Source organism: Brachyhypopomus gauderio, chromosome 3 (genome assembly GCF_052324685.1).
Source record: "Brachyhypopomus gauderio isolate BG-103 chromosome 3, BGAUD_0.2, whole genome shotgun sequence".
Classification (NCBI taxonomy): domain Eukaryota; kingdom Metazoa; phylum Chordata; class Actinopteri; order Gymnotiformes; family Hypopomidae; genus Brachyhypopomus; species Brachyhypopomus gauderio.
In genome coordinates, this window is record NC_135213.1 from 32003077 (window position 1) to 32019351 (window position 16275).

At 48.1% G+C, this 16275-nt stretch overlaps 1 protein-coding gene across 4 annotated transcripts in view; it reads left to right on the plus strand.

The window, feature by feature from the left end:
- Positions 1 to 16275, plus strand: part of rtkna (rhotekin a) — a 56388-nt gene that overhangs the window by 25530 nt on the left and 14583 nt on the right. The gene's annotated exons all lie outside the window — the stretch shown is intronic.

Here is a 16275-nt window from a genome sequence, read left to right on the forward strand (position 1 = left end):
AATGCGCCTTAACGACAAAGTTAAAACAATTTCTTATACAAATGTACTTTCGTGGTTATGTTATAGACGTGTTAGAAAGGTATACAAAATGTATTTTTATATATTTGTATATCACTTGGCTTTTACCGGTAAGGTGCCGGTAGCATATTTATTCAGGTTGTTGACCGTTCCATGGCGCGCGCGCTGCACGGTTGCGTGCAGGTGCTTCTGTACAGCGAGGACTGATGTCCACGCGCATAAGAGATGTAATGTTATTCGGATGCAGCCGGAGAGAAGCAAAGGAGAATGTGTTGTGTTTGTTATGGCGCTTGTGTATGAGGCTGTGGCATTTAACTTGTTTGTAAAGCATCACTGTAGGCACTTACTGGGGGAAAAAGTAGAATGTTTTCTCGTCAAATTACTCTGTAATCAAATCATATTGATTATGAAATATTTTTTGCCCAGTCTTGTATGGAATTGTGACATTGGATGGCCCATTGCCTCATGTGTCAGAGGACACTGTCAATGTGCGATGAAGAAATGTTAACAGCGACTCTGTTGCATCAGAGTGCTGATGATGTTTTGACAGTGCAGGCATAGGAAAATAAACACATTTTCTCTTTCTTTCTTTTGAAAAGGATGAGTTTTTGTCAGGCATCACTAAAAAAGCTAATGAACCAAGTGACTGGGTAAATGCATTAGAGCTCATGAACACCTTGTGACTCAGAGAGATTTAAACATTCCAGCCATTGCTGGCCCAGCACATTAAATCCAGTGAGTATCAGACCCTGCCCTGCAAGGTTTTGTCCTTTCACAAATGCTCAGAAGCACTCACAGCAGCCACAAACATGGGAACTCGTAAAGAGCAGTCAGTGTTTTTTCCTCTTTTTGTTTGTTTGTAAACAGACAGTAGGTCCACGTACGCATGATGTTGAGGGAGTCAGATTCACGAAAAAGGTCAAGCTCACAAGACCCGAAGAGACCGGCACGGCCTGAGGAATACCGCCATTCAGACCTTCAGCGTTTTCAGACTGTTCTCACGATCGATCTGACCGCTGCATTTCACTTTGCTCTTGGACGCAGGATAAATGGATCTGATAGGCCGTTTGTCTCAGACTGTGGCAGCTTCTGTGGTGGGCGGCCTTCAGAGCAGTCTAGGCGGCCGCTCGCGCTGCGCACACGCTATCTGCCACGGTTGCAACTCCCTTCGGAGGGATCGATTCCCGGTGGGAGGGACCCGTCGTGCCGTCTCCAGCTCACTCAGCGGAGGGCGGGGCATACAGCCTCTCTTCTTCTGCCTTTGCTGATTGTAGGAATTGCATGACGTGTGCTTGAGAACGGCCGCACGATGTTAAAGACTGCCCATCTGAGTTTGTGTCTCAGGGCTTGGACAGCATGATCTGAAATGGCATACACTCTTGCAGTGTCCCTCTGGGGTTCTGCGCCGCTTAGGAATTAGAGTTCTGTTTGCTCGGTCTTGGTGAGTGCAGTCCTATCGCCGATCGACAGTGACCCGTCGAGAAGAAACGCGCATAAAAACACACACACTGCCCTGCTGCCAACCCCCCTGGTGTGTGTCCCAGTCCTCCAGTTAGATGGCCGCATTGATTCTGCCCACCCTGCGCATGTGTCCGGACCCTGGAGCGCCGTCCGGTCGGGCAGGCCCGTTTGCCGAACAGCTCTTGTGTATTTTTAACCCAGACGGTGTTCTTTATCTCCACGTAGTCCGGATATGGCACGCTGTAGCATGTAGCTTGAGCAGCAAAGGGGCGTGTGCGTGAGAATGGGAGAGCGAGGTTGATGGCGGTTCCTCGGTGGAGACCACAGTCCTGTATCACTGCTTCATGAGACGGTTGGGATGAAGAGCTGCCTAGCCTTCATCACGATCATCGGTTCCCTCCGCAAGCCAGCTGGCCATATGGAAGGGTGTGTGTGGGGTATGTATGTGTGTAGGGGGGTGAGAGGATGTGTGTGTGTATGTTTGTGTCAGGGAGAGAGAGTTGGATCAAGAAGTGTCACTGTTTCACAGGCCTGCAGGGCGATGTACTAGATTAGACGGCTAAAATTGGTGAAGGGCTTTAAATATCCTTTGGTTTGTTTGGAGGGATATTTTTGTGTGTATGTTCACAGCCTCAAGGTGAGGAGGAACACCCCCTTTCCCAGTGTCACAGAAACGTTAGCTTGACTGCAGACTGGTGAACTCAAGCCAGTAATGCCAGAGCTGCTGCTGTGGTGGAGAGGAGGGCCGTCCACGTCACCCATGATGCCTTAAACTGCACACGCATCCTACATTCCCCGTGACTCAGTGTTGTTTGTAGTTCAATCCTATTGGAATCTACTGGGCTCTTCTCTCTCTCTCTCTCTCTCTCTCTCTCTCTCTCTCTCTCTCTCTCTCTCTCTCTCACTCACTCACTCACTCACACTCTCTCTCTCTCTCTCTCTGACACACACAGTCTCATTTTCACTCTCTCACTCACTCACACTCTCTCACTCACTCACACTCTCTCTCTCTCTCTCTCTCTCTCTCTCTCTCTCTCTCTCTCCATCATTCCCTACTCCTCTTAGCCTTTCACAAGCCAGTCCAGGGGCATGAGTGCAGTAGTGGGTTCATTAAGAGGTCTAAAGCCCCAGCATGTCCTCTAGAGAATGCTGCTGTGTATGAGAGAGGTCAGCCCTCCATTCTCACACACACATACACACACACACACACACACACACACACACACACACACACACACACACACACACATACACTAGTCCCCAAGCAGTCTGACACACGAGGACTACCGGGCTCTTCCTGAGTGATGTCATAGCATGTGTCCAGAGACATTGGTCCTTTAATGACTCGGACTGGAATCACTCTGCAGATCCTAGATGTGTGCACCAGGAATAATGCTCTTGTGCCCTAGATGTGTGCACCAGGAATAATGCTCTTGAGCCCAGACTTATGAATCAAAGACCACCACACACCATTCACAATCGATATTAATATCATCAGCAGCTGCCGTTCCTACTCCCTGGGTGCACAAGCACAGTATTTCTGCGTGTGTGTGCGTGTGTGCGTGTGTGTGTGTGTGCGCGTGTGTGTGCGCATCGTTCAAATATAATAATTCGGATAGGAGCAGGCAGTATGTTCGCTTTCAGAGTTGCATATAGAGCTGCATGTTTAGGTGTGTGGGGGTGGGGCTTCGTTTAGACAGTTTGTATAACGTATAGGTGGGGGTTTTGGGGGTTTAGGTGCTTCTGTGTGTGTTCCTCGTGGATCTGAACGCGGTACAACAGTGGAAATGTTCACCCCTTGCTGCTCCCGCCTCCTGCAGCTGAACAGGCCATGGTGGTGGCTCAGAGCGCAACTCCTCGCAGATCTGACGACACCGACCGGAGTGTTGCTGGGTTGTTTTGACCTCGTCCGTTTGACTGGGAGGAAGCTGTTTTAGGAGACTCACCTGAATATGGGATATGAATGACGGAGGCAAGTTTCAGAAAGAAAACATGGATGCTGGCGTTAGCAGTGCGTCCTTATCTCCATTTATGGGCAGGATAAAGAGAGAAGTTGTTGTGCTTTGACTTTGGGGTTCTGATTCAGCTACTTAAATAAACACACACACACACACACACACACACACAGACAGAGAAGACCGCAGATCATTCCTCTACTTTTTTGGTCCACATTTTCCCCCAGCTTGAATGCAGTCGGCTTTCTCATACCCCACCTGACAGCGACTCTTAGGGACTCTTAGGTTTATAGGTGTGTTCCCGCTATCCTGGTTTGTATTCAGTCGTTTCAGCGGGGGGCTTTGCCCCTCTGCTCCTGTGTTGCACCTTCTACCCCCTGCTGCTGGCCTCTCTGCAGTTCCCCCTTCCCCCGTCTGTCTCTCTCTCTGTCTCTCTCTCTGTCTGTCTCTCCCTCTTTCTTTCTCTTTCTTTGCGTTGGTCTGAATGTGCATGAGTGCAAACCTTTGGGAAATAAAAGCTGCAGCTGCTCAAGTCGGTTTGTGTGTGTGTTTGTGGGAGCAAGAGGGTGGGGGGGAGAGTGTGTGTGTGAGTGTGTGTGTGGGTGGGTAAAATCTGTTGAGTCCACCTCTGTTTGTCCCAGGGTGTGAGTGTGTAAACACATGAGGCTATGAGACGTCTGTTTTTGCTTGGGTCATATGCACTGTGTGTGTGTGTGTGTGTGTGTGTGTGTGTGTGTGTGTGTGTGTGTGTGTGTGTGTGTGTGTGTGGATGCTGATCTGCACTCTTAAGGAGTTTTTTTTTTTCGTGTAAGCGAGTTCAGTGCTGAGCACAGAATCCTCATTGATCAGACACTGCTGCCTCTCTCGCCCTCACACTGCTGCCTCTCACCCTCACACTGCTGCTGCTCTCGCCCTCACACTGCTGCCTCTCTCGCCCTCACACTGCTGCCTCTCTCGCCCTCACACTGCTGCCGCTCTCGCCCTCACACTGCTGCCGCTCTCGCCCTCACACTGCTGCCGCTCTCGCCCTCACACTGCTGCCGCTCGCCCTCACACTGCTGCCGCTCGCCCTCACACTGCTGCCGCTCTTGCCCTCACACTGCTGCCGCTCTCGCTCCCTCACACTGCTGCCGCTCTCGCTCCCTCACACTGCTGCCGCTCTCGCTCCCTCACACTGCTGCCGCTCTCGCCCTCACACTGCTGCCGCTCTCGCCCCCTCACACTGCTGCCGCTCTCGCCCCCTCACACTGCTGCCTCGCTCGCCCTCACACTGCTGCCGCTCTCGCCCTCACACTGCTGCCGCTCTCGCCCTCACACTGCTGCCTCTCTCGCCCTCACACTCCACACGGCACGGCGAGAACACGCGAGAGGAGGACGCGGCCAGAGGGAGAGAGCGCAGAAAGGGAACGCAGAGCCTCCGTGATTGGCTGTGCGCTCTGCCAACCCTCCACCCCTGCCTCCACGCCGCGGACTCCCACTTAACGCTGACCCTTCTGCCTTCAGCCTCCGCTGTGTAGCTCTGCAAGTTGCAGCTAATTTGCATTTGGCTGGGAGTTGTGGCGGTGTGGAGTGTTTGATTGGGGTGGGGGAGGGGCGCTTCATTAACTGCTGGCGGGGTCCATCTCCACGAGACAATCCGACTGGCAGCAGGTCGAGAGGGAGCAATGAGGCGGCTAATCGGAAACTGCAGGCCCACACTTTAATACAGCAACACACACACACACACACACACACACACACACACACACACACACACACACACACACACACACACGCCATAACAGGCAACTGCTATCTGTCATGCAGCTACTTCTCTCTCCAATCTAATTGTGTCTCTCATGGTAGATCATGCTAGTATTTCAGTAAATCACATGTGGAAATGGTTATATACACATAGGGATGCACAGGCAGAAGGTATATCAACGAAAGCTTGATGTTATGACTGTACCCTCTGACTTTGCCTTAAAGAATCACAGTTTCAGTGCATTTTCTATTCACCTCTCAAGGTGTGACTTTGAGCGTATGCCACCCAGACATCCTGGCCGCTGCCCCAGGGGTGTAACGCAGTGATGGAGGCTGCCAGTGTGTGGCGCACTTCTAATTTGTGCTATATTACGTAAGCGTGAGTGCCCTCTCCCTCCACCCTCGCCTTTGGTTAGCTGGAGCTACATCCCTTATCTGCACACACTCAGTACCGCTTAGTCTGAATAAAGCACCACAGCACTGCACTGCGACGAGGGTGTGTGTGTGTGTGTGTGTGTGTGTGTGTGTGTGTGTGTGAGCTTGTGTGTGTTTGTGGAAGTCACCCAGAGGGGCTGATATTTGAAATTATTACAGAAATCACGAGTTTTCCAGAATCAGAGCTTAATCAGTACTGCAGTGTCTGTGGCCCTGCGCTGATTCGCTGAGTCACTTCTCCATGATTCATCAGAGCGTCATAGGCCGTTTAGCGCTGCGGAGAAAGAAATGATCTAGTGGTCCTGCGAGCAGGTTCACTCGTCACAGAGTGTCGGAGCTCAGGACCACCTCTTACAGCGCGAAATGGTCAGAATGTTGCAGAAAGCTCACTTGGTACACAACTGAGGCTCGACCCCCAATGACCCCCTTGGTACACCGCGGTGCGATTCGTCTCTCCACCTCGGCCTCGAGTTCAGCACCTTCATCTGGCAAACCGCTCCTGCAGGACACCGATTTGGCTCTTTTTCGTTCTGCTTGAACGTCGCTCAGCCTGACACGACGTGAGTTTTTAATAATAAGAAGCAATATAGCCGCAAGCGGCGATTGGCGGGTTCACACACCAATAGGCATTTTGGCCTCAATAGGCAAAAGGAAGCCCAAAAGGTCCTTTAGACCTAAAAGTGAAAAAAAGGCTGTTTGGGTTTGGCCAGTGTGTGCTCTACAGATGTAGAGTGTGATGACATCTGTGTGTGTCAGAAAGGGAGACACAAAAATAGCACATCTGGCTATGGCTGCATCTATGTGAACAGTATAGGAAGGCCTGCACTTGTCTATACATGATTGGGCCTGTATATTACTGACAGAGAGAGATTGAGGGAGCCAGAGACTATGCTTAGTTAATTCACTCCTTGTACACGTAGCACGCCTAACATGACTGCCTGTGTATTCAAAGTATGAATGTAGTCTGCAAAGCCTGGCATGACTGACATGACTGGCATTACTGACATAACTGATATGACTGGCATGACTGGAATGACATCACTGGCATGACGAACAAAATTAACATGACTGATATGACTGACATAACTGGCATGACTGTAATGATTTGAAGATTTGACTGACATGACTGGACTGACATGACTGATATGACTGACATGACTTACATGACTGGCAGAACATGACTGGCATCACTGACATGACTGATATAACTGACATGACTGGACTGGCATGTCTGATATGACTGACATCACTGGTATGACTGACATATACTATACATATACTATAGATATGCATACAAACTATACATACATTTAGGTAGAAGTGTGTGTGTGTGTGTGTGTGTGTGTGTGTGTGTGGTAGTATATGTATTCAAACTATGACAACATATACTAATACATACATACATAAGTATACATAGAAACTATACATACATATAGGTATAAAGGTGTGTGTGTCTGTGTTTGTGTGAGAGAGAGACAAAAAAGAAGCCAAATATCAGTTTGTATAAGCATGTGTTAGTCACTGAGATATGGGTGGGTATGGCTAGGGAAGTGTCAATTGTGAATGCTATAGGAAGGCCTGCTTGTGCCTGTATGTGTGTGTGCCTGGTTAATAGACACAGAGAGATCTAGGTAGCCAGAGCAATGTTTACTTAGGGCACAGAGATGGGAGGGGGAATGTGGGTGAGAGTGTGAGAGAGACTGAGAGTGTGAGTTTCAGCTTGCGTGCGTGTGAGAAGGAGAAGGTGACAGAGGGACTTTACATGCATTCTTATGCATTGTATATAATACTGCACTGTAGAGCCATACGATAACCGATTTAGATGAAACTTGACAAATTTGTTCAGGATGGGATTCTGAATGGGCTTGTGCATTTTGGTCAGAATTGGGTAAAATATGAAAGAGCTTTAAGAATATGAATATTATATGTATCGATGCTGTCCATTAAAAAAATATTTAGCAGGTATAAGTGTCCTCAAATCCAAAATCTTTGGATTGTTTTTTGATTTCACACTCTGTAGAGTATTATAAGACTTTGCTTGACATGATAGTATGAAAATCCTAGGAGGAGTATGAAAAGTGATGATTTCAAACTATTATTAACTGTAAATAAACTGTGCATTTTTTAATAGGACATGTAATGGGAAAGTTGTTCGCACTACTGCAAGGAATCAAAAGAGTCCAATTGCATGTTCCCAAGTGGAATTATGTAGGGGATACACTTGCTTTTTTTGCAATAGCGCCCCCCAGTGGCCAATCGACACCCGGCTGGATTATGTCATAGGGGGCGTGCACTTGTCCACACCCAAGAGGTTTCGTGCAGATCGACCAATGGTAAGCCTGTCAAACGCGTGCCGATCACTGATTGGCCGATTACGTCAGCCATTTTGGAAGTATGGCATGTCTGCTTTAGGACCTGGTTTCCAGAGGCCCATAGATGATGTCTGTCAAGTTTCATGTGGATCGGCCAATCTGAGTGCATGGGGCAAATTTTTGCATGTTATAGCGCCCCCTAGCAGGTGAGGTATGGCAACCACTGCGAGCTGCCCCAGACCCTCACACGGAAGCTGTCTGTGAAGTGCCATCTCATTACATGCAAGTTTTCTTAAGTTAGAGTTCCATTTGTGCAAAATTTACTATTGAATTTACGCCCCCTCATTTGATTGGCTTATACTGACTAGGTAGTGAAGAAATTAGCATTTTTGTTGGATACATTTTAAAGTTCAGACTCTTCTGAACGTTTTGATACCACATATGTGCACGTATGTGAAAAATCCAGGGACTAGTTCGCGCTCAAAGATGTGTGTGATTTTGCACATTATGCAAATTAACTCGAAATCTAAGTGGGCGGAGCTTAATGGTTGTATATTAATTGTCCTATTGAATTTAGTCAAGGAATGCATAGGAACTGGAATTTTGGTTCTAGGACCTACGGTGTAGGAGATATGGACAAAAAGTCAATATGGTCTGCTATAGCGCCACCATCAGGCCAATTTGGGGTCCCTGTATGGGAATCTGGTCCTTGGAGGTAACTGAACCTTTTTGCCAAGATTGGGTTTTCTAGGCATTACGGTCTAGGCTGCACGATGCATTTTATGTCAAAAAATGGGCAAAAGAATAAGAAAAATAAGAAAAATACCAGCAATTACAATAGGGTTCCCACACTATGTGTGTGTGAACCCTAATTAGTCATTTTAAAGCAGCCCTGACCTGAGCCTGCCTGACGTTTGCTGACAAAGTGCTCCTCACAACGACCCGTCAGGACCTTTGATTTATTAGTGCGGGAGGCTGAGGTCTTGAAGCGTAGTCTCTGCTCCGGCTGTGCCTTTATTGGCATTCCTACTGTGTAGAGTCTCGCAGTGTGGCTTTTACACTTGAGGAGAGAAGAAAATGTAATCTATATCAGCATAATCCTCCTGCACAGAGCCGATTTTCATTCTGGCTGCGATGTGGTTCTTATGTGGGAATGTGCTGAGAATGTGAGAGGGTGTTTATTGCAGATGTGTGAGTTGGCGTTGGAGAGCAGATTGCCAGCTCAGAGACTCACTCTGAGCCACTCACCTTAAAGAGGCGCTCGCAGGTGCCACAGGAGTCCATGCAAAGGTCACCGGGTGTTTGCAAGGTGAATAGGGACCGGGAGACTGGCCCTACCTCACCCTGACCAGGGGTGGTGATGGGGAAAGCCCTGACACCCAGAGCGGTGCCATGACCCCAAGATAAAAGGGGTTGTGTGGGAAGAGTGCTGTGTCTGGAGTGAAGATCAGCAGAGTTTCTGTGCCTGTGGCAATTGAGCGATGTAGCAAGGAGGTGTATGCAAGCATGCATGGTTGTACGTGTGTATGTGTGTGTGTGTTGGGATGAGGGTGGCTCATGTGACACCTCGGTATACTTCACAGAGTGTCTGGCTTGCTCCGAGACAAAACCTGAGCAGGACGTGTTATATGGACCAATCAGAGACTACAAATAAACACTCGTTAAGAATCACTGAAACATAATAGTGGGCCTGCCCTCACACAAATAAATCCCTTCTAATCTGTGTTTAGCGTGTTTGATTCTCTTCACGCTGCAAGCTCACAAGCAAGACCGGATCCCAATTAATGTAGCTTTGATATTATGTGACATTTCTGGATGACGCTGCTGGATATTTACCAGTCTTTTTCCCCATTTAGATCATTGGTGCTTTCTTTGATACATTATTTCTAAGCATGGAGTGTTTTTAGGCACCCTGTGTTAAAGACTGTGGACTTTGGTGAGTGGTTTGTGTTGTTGATGTTTCTTTTCTGTTTTTCAGCTAGTGTCAGCTGAATTAGGGAGGATGTGCCAGGTTCATCACAGTCGGGTGTTTGTACTTTCAACAGTGTTGCACAGTAAAATGATGCCGCGTGAATACAATGGCCATTCTGTAAAGTTCCCATCACACGTGTTCCCACAGTCAGCCACGCCATGTTAACTGCCTCGGGGAAACGGAGCGGTCGTCCACGTATCCCCTGGACCCGTGAACCCCTGGCGGGCCGTCGGTCCGGCTCCCCCCCGCGGGGCCTCCCGCATCGCGGCCTCTTTCGTGTGAGACCCCCTCAAGCAATGTTGCTATTAGGGATGCAAATGATTAATCGACTTTCGATTAATTGTCGATCAAGAGGTTAGTCGATCAAAATGTATTAATCACGATTAATCGTTAGAGCGCGCTACTGTAGTAACTTGAACAGAGCGTAAGAACGAGAAGTGAACACGTGTCGCGAAAGACCAGAGTGGAAAACAAAATGAAGCGGGCGAAAAGACGTGCGGTGTGGGACCACTTTGAAGCGGGTTCGGGAAACAAGACAGAAACTGCGTAATCCAGAAAATCCCGAGGAGGGAAACTTTATTTTCCACGCAACTCAAAACAATAGCACCGTTCTCTCTCCGCTCCCCCAGTGTCACTTAAAGGACCAAGTGCCTGTCTGTTAGGGAATTCGCTGCGAGGAGTAGTAGTCGCTACAATTTCAACATTGTTAATTTAGGCAAAGAAGTCAAATATTCTCTGTGTAATGCGGTATTGAAGTACAACAGTTCCACTAGCTCACTCAATTATCATTTGAACACCGTGCAGCTGTCCTGCATATCACCACTGCACCTGGTCAACCTAAAATCACAGCTACACTGGGAAGGCGTTTTCGAAGCTCGCTACGAAAAAAGAAGAGTGAGCTAAAAACAAAGCTAGCTACTGCTACTGCTGTAGCACTTACAACAGATTGTTGGACGGCTCTAACAACAGAAAGTTACATTACCGTGACGTGCCACTACACTGACGAGAACTGGCAGCTAAAATCTGCAGTGCTGATTACGACGAACACGTCGGATAGACACACCGCTGACAATTTAGCTGACAAGCTCAATGATGTTGTGGAGACTTGGGCACTCTCCGGTCGTGTTACAGCATGTGTTCACTACAACGCTAGAAACATTGTCCAAGCATAGGCTCAATAATATTCTGTTTGGCTCTCTATTTAATTTCTTCTTTTTTTTGTCTAATGTTTCAAATGCAAGAACGGAGCCAGTCCTTAATTTATTCCTTTTTAAATGAAAGAATGTATTTTGTTATACCATAAAAATTTCCTAATGCATAATTACTTGAGCAATATATCATATAATACAATATAATTATCATAATATAATATATACTTTTTGAACAAAGTGAACCATTTAGCTGATATTTTTAAAGGCCCTATTGAAACACTGAAATTCAGGTGAAAAACGCCGCTTATCGATTAATCGAAAGTCGATCGATAAGATCAATCAACTAACGATTAATGAATTAATCGATAATTTGCATCCCTAGTTGCTATTGATTCTCGTGGCAGGGAGTCAAACATAGGCCCCGCCTCTCCCTGGGCTCTTGCCCCGCCCCCCACCACCACCCCCTCTCTCCTGGCACTTGGAAGCCCTCACAGCTCTGTGGGTGGGAACGGACTCTGCGCTGGGCACCGCTGTAGCCCCATTGATAGACGGAGCAGCACGGGGGCTGACGGCCTGGTCCATCTGCACCGTGTTGTTGGCCGTGGTGTTGGTGGAACACCACAACCCTGTCCAACACAGCTTGGCCGTATAATCCAGCCTGTGTAATAAACAATAAAAGAAGTTTTAAAAAAGACCCAGTGTTGTTAGCCTCAAACAATGCATGTTTTTATGCTGGTAGTCATAGAAACTGGTTCCTGAAGAGTGTTAGTTTGACTTAATGCGGACTTTGTTACAGTCCGGCGCATACAGCAAGGGGGATGGTAGTAAAGAATGAGGTAGTTTCGGTTATTAATAAATTGGGACCTCTAGAGTAAGATATGCTTTCTGGCATATTTTGTTTAAGCTCTGTGTTGTGTAAACACGTGGGCAGCGTGTAAATGGTGGAAATGTCTTCTTCCTGAGAGCCCTGACCACAAGTGGCATCAGCCGTCCCTCATTATGAGCCCAGAGGAGAACAAGCACTGGGATTGGGCGGGACGAGTGTGGGGGCGGGCGCATAACTGCGGTTGGCTAATTGGAGGCCAGGCCGTCCTCGGTCGGTGGAAGCCTGCGTGTTTGGGTGTGGTCAGGAATTTTCCCTTTCTCCTGCGGGGCGTCCCTCGCATTGCTGTGCTGTGTGAGTGCCGTGTTCAGATGTTCAGGAACCAGCGCTGGTTATTAAGACTGAGCAGCTGTTGAACAGGCCTGACCCGCCCAGACTCACTCCCATTCCCACAAACGCAGGCCCACGCTGGCCAGGACCCTCCCACTACTCCACTTCTGTGGTTGGGAGTCAGGCCTGTGGGGAGTTCACTCTGCCTCTTCTCTTCCCTCCCTCTCTCCCTCTCTCCCTCTCTCCTTCTCCCCTCCTCTGCCTTCCTTCCATCTCCTGGACTCTTGCTGTCTCACTGGCCTCCTGTCAGTCAAGGCAGCGCCGTGATGACAGCCAATGCGCCCGGACTTTTACGAGCAGGAAGTGACCTCACAAGGCTCATGGGTCTGACGTGAGCCATCTGGACTGGTGTGAATCTGAGTTGGAGTGAATCTGGGTTGGAGTGAATCTGGCGTTCCTCCTGGAAGACTCATTTGTCTCGCCTCTCACACTCTCAGTGCCGGATGTCTCTGGACTTTATTTTGCCTTTTGTGAGGAAATAAATTAGTAATTTATAATTAGCCCTGTTTGATTTATTGAAACTGGTCAAAGCATAGTTCTAGAAGGAGAGGTTTTAATTAAAATCTTAAAATACAGTGCAGTTGAACTGTAAGTTATTACATTATTAATAATATTAATATACTTAAAGATCTATCTTAGAGTTCAGTATGTGTTTTTCCTGTAAGGTTATAATTTCATCTCTTTAGAAAGCTCTAAAACCAGCAAAAACTGCACAGACTGTCTGTGTTATGATAAGACACAGGCAATGAATCCTGGCAAATATTCACTTATGACAAATGGCACATTATTGCTTTTAATCACCTACATACATCAACCAAGAGTGTTTGTCGCCAGTCTGTCACAAGACCTGTCTTCCTTGCATCTGATTGGCCCCTCTCTGTGAGGTTGTGGCCGAGACTGCCATATGGCATGAAAGAAGGGTCAAAGTTGAAGTTTTATCCTCAGTGGGAGACCCAGAGCTGACGAGGCACGACAATACAAATAAACGATTTAAGGGCTTCTGTCCCTGCACCCGCCTCCCCAGGAGACATCACTCAAGATGATGATACTGAGTCCACTGGGCCCATTGGTTCAATACTAGACGTGTCGGCTGGTTTAACGTGATCATGGCTTGTGGTTTCCATTCTAAACTGAGATGACTTGCCATGTCAATGGTGTTAACACTCGGAATGTGAAAAATTACACTTTGTCTCTGCGATGTGATTGAAAGAGTCTAGATTTCCCTCAAAACCGTTTTTGTCATTTTCTCAGCCAAAGTCATATTTTTCATTTTTCTCTGCTGCCTTCGTATGAAGACAGTATCTCGCTAAGCATCTGAGGCCTTGTAAAAGAAGAGGGAAGAATTCAGGAGCAAACGGTATTCTCCAAAGACTAGAGTCACTTCCCATGAGTGTGTTTCCTGCCAGAAAAAAAAAGCATTTCCGATACAATCTGGTAGTGGTTGGATTACCACATTCTTGCTCCAAATTCTCCAGCAATTATCGTGTGATGATAGACAGGGAAGGCGATGCTACACTAATTAGCACGATTAGAGAATTCCGAAGTTCGTCAACACCTAAGAATTAACAAGGTGGTTCTGGCTAATTATTGCACATTGGCTGACTGGTAATGGGATTTCAGGTCATACGCTGAGAAGTGCGAGCAGGTCTGGTGGCAGCTTCAAGGGTCCTGCCGGCTGTGGGAGATCACGACTGACCTGGAGCAGAAGGAGAAAGCTGCTCAGCCCACACTGGCTTTGTTATTTTACACTCAGCCATTTCCTTCATCCTTTGGAATAGGTTCAGATCATTTCAGAAAATGAGAAAAGATTTTCTTTTAAATGACGTTTTTATTCCACTGACAGCCTGAAAAGTGGCTAACCGCCAAATGCTCTGTCTGTCTGTCTGTCTGTGTCTCTCTCTCTCTCTGTCTGTCTGTCTGCCCCCCCCAATGCCAGGTGAAGATTTCATCTCCCTCAGTTAATTCCCATCTGGGTTCACTTTCAGTGCTTACGCTTCATTACCTGGGAACAGAAGAGTGGCTGTGTCCTTCTCCTCTTCTTCTTGTCATCCTTCCAGTCTTCATGCCCTCCCTCTTTCACACCTTCCACGCATTCACTCAATCTCCCCCTCTGCTGCCTGACGCGCATACACACACACACACACACACACACACATATATATTCAGCCCAGCCTGGCACTCTGCCATGCTCTGGCACCTGCTGCTAAGGAGGGGGGCATCTGGCAACTGTGTGTGTGTGTGTGTGTGTGTGTGTGTGTGTGTGTGTGAGAGAGAGAGAGAGAGACCCTGCGTGTAAACGTGTGTGTGTGCATGTGTGCCTGTGTTTGAAGGATCTTCGCAGTGCATGTCCTTGCAAACACACACGCACATCCATCCCAGAAACATGCCTGTGCCAACAAATGCTTTGGCTGTGGACGATCTCCACCAGCACCTAATATAATAAGAGAGGCACCGTAGCTCCTCTGAGCTGTGGGCATGTTCGCCTTTGTAATTCACTGATGTCATTTGCTCGCTTACACGTGTACACATGCAGGACGCAGGGGGGAGTGTGTCTGCATGTCAGCACAGCCGCAGAAGACGTGACACGTGTGGGATTTACATTTATGTTAGTTATGACAACGCTCGACCACGTTGAGGAAACATCTACCCTCGTCCTGTACTCTTTGCCTTGAGTAAAATGATCAGTGATCAGTGATGTAAAACGATCGGTGATCAGCCGCGTTGTGATTTTGCTTTGACTCGTGCAAAGCCTGCACGCTGTGACTAGGGCAGTGTGTGTGGAGTTGGCGTGGGGGGGGGGGGCACATTTATACAGGAACATACATGGGCTGATGTAACAGGGCTGGTCTGCAACACAGAGCGGACCCAACCTGTGGCTTCGTGATTGGTCAGGCGAGAGGTGGGAGGAGTACACACCCCCACCAATCAGCTTCTGACTCTCTCTCTGACCCCAAATCTCTTTGACTCTGTCTGACCTTCCCTCTGACTGTCTCTCTGTCATTTGACATCTTTTGCTATCACAAAAATCTAATTTGAATTGTTGGTGTCTCACTGCAGCTGGGTGGTGACCGTGGTTACTCTTTGCCAGTCCCTTTTGATCCCATCCAAGTGTAATTAGCATCTTTTGAACTTGCGTGTCGGCCGATATCATTGTGGTTTCGTGCCGCTTCGTTTACTGTGTCGTAAACGGCCGTCAGACATGCTCTTATCTCTTCAAATTCAAGGCGATATGCAGGACAGAGCTGAATACTAAATGATGTTCTTCCTGCTCAGTATTCAACGGTTCTTCATCTGGTGTGGGGGTCTGTGGGCACATGGGTTAACCAGCTGCTTTCTTCAGCTGGACCTCAGCTTCTCAATGAGCCGTGGAAGCCACCACCCACAGGAATGTCGCGAGTAACGCAAGTGGTCAGTCACGATCGTTAGGTGGACAGACCTGTATCTGTGGTCTAGGGTGGTTTAGAATGGGAAGAACTGAAAGGTGTGTGGACAGCAGTTCCAGCATTTATCACTCGCGGAAGACAAACCTCAAGGGTATCTTGAATTCTGACCCATCTATGGTAGTATGCATTCTGTGAACAGATGGCAAAGCACTTTGCAAGTTGCTCTGGATAAGAGTGTCTGCTAAACGACCAAAAACGCAAATGTGAAAATCACTGGGAGGAGCTAAAAAAGGTGCTCAGAGGTCAGAGACACCCCCCCCCCCCCTCACCTCTCCCCAGCTGTTCTAGCACATTCTGGCTGGCTTCTTCTTCTCTTCCCGCCCCTGCCGTTCCCACGGATGCTAAAGCTCCTGCTGTAGTGCAGGAATTTCAGTGTCTCTCCTCTCAGGTTGAACTCTCCGAACTGAAAGCCACCATTAAGCCTCTCTCTGTCTGTCTGACTCTCACTTTCTTCCCTCATCCGTGGTCCCCGAGCACCACTCCGGCCCCAGACGGCCAGTTGCGTGCGGGTTCATGTTTTCTCTGCTCCTCTGTGGGGAGGAGGCATGAATAATTTATCCCTCCCTCTGGAG